Source organism: Hakea prostrata, chromosome 9 (genome assembly GCF_041222555.1).
Source record: "Hakea prostrata isolate BN-2017 chromosome 9, UWA_Hpros_2, whole genome shotgun sequence".
Taxonomy (NCBI): domain Eukaryota; kingdom Viridiplantae; phylum Streptophyta; class Magnoliopsida; order Proteales; family Proteaceae; genus Hakea; species Hakea prostrata.
In genome coordinates this window covers 10,461,822-10,462,933 of record NC_142608.1, presented here as the reverse complement: position 1 = coordinate 10,462,933, position 1,112 = coordinate 10,461,822, and positions in this window count along the sequence as shown.

Here is a 1,112-nt window from a genome sequence, read left to right as displayed (position 1 = left end):
TAGGACTCTCTTAATAATATCTCTGTAGATTTGATGGATAATTTATAATCTCAGCCGTAGATCAAAATTTGCTTCTTTATCTCCAAAATAGTTTGGAGTTGTCCCCTAATCACATTTCTAGCCCATCATGCTCCAGATCAGGCCCATTTTCGCATTTGAGAATTTGAACGGACTTCTTGATGTGTAAAATTACATGATTCATATCGAAAACTCTAAATATTTGCTTAAATCTTGAAAAGTCCTAAAATATGCAAAAACAACATAAAACCCAAGGTAGCTCCACTCTAAGTGTGTAAAATGCATGCTTTATGCCCTAAGATTTCACACATAAATGTGCTCATCACTAGCTCTAAAATTGGTCGGGTAGAAAACCACCCAAATCATTAAATCTGTGGTTTTTGTGACTAACTAGTAATATTTGAGTGAGTCACTAGTAATTTTTCCCACTTGTGAAAGAGGAAAGCAGGAAGTTGTGTGATAGGAAAATTGGAGAGAAGTTAAGAGATAAGTTGTAGGGGATGTATCTTCCAATTGGATTTTAATTGTGGCCGTTGGATAATTAATACAATGGGCGCAGAACTCTCGAGGGCCGGATATTGAGATGACCCCGAGCCTCCAGCCAAGTTGGAATAACGGGGCCTACACACATAAAGAAAGCAGACGGCCGCCTAGTTGGCCCGGCCGCCTCCGCGCCCAGCGCCTAGGCAACAAAAGAGTCTCAAGAACGAATGAATAATTTATCAGATGAAGTTCTCGTCGTCCTTTCTCCATGTAGGAGGTGGGTTTATATAGAAGTTACCTGGAGGCGGCGCTTCCTTGAGTTTCGGATCGACAGTTGAAGAGTGAGAGGAATATCTTGGAATAACGGCTCCTTTTTTGTTGGACCAAATAGAGCCGTTATCTGATGACTCATCTCCCCAATTCTCGGACGGCCTTTCTGAGTGGTTATCTATAACTAACTCTCTTGACCTGATCGTCTTCTTCAACGTCTCTCTTGGACTTAGTCCAAATGGGCTTCTTGAACTTATTCCGTTCATGTTCCTTGAAGGGGTGAATATGCTTCCTCCCGAGGAGGTCAATAAGCTTCCTCCCGAGGGGGTTTTCTGTGCCTC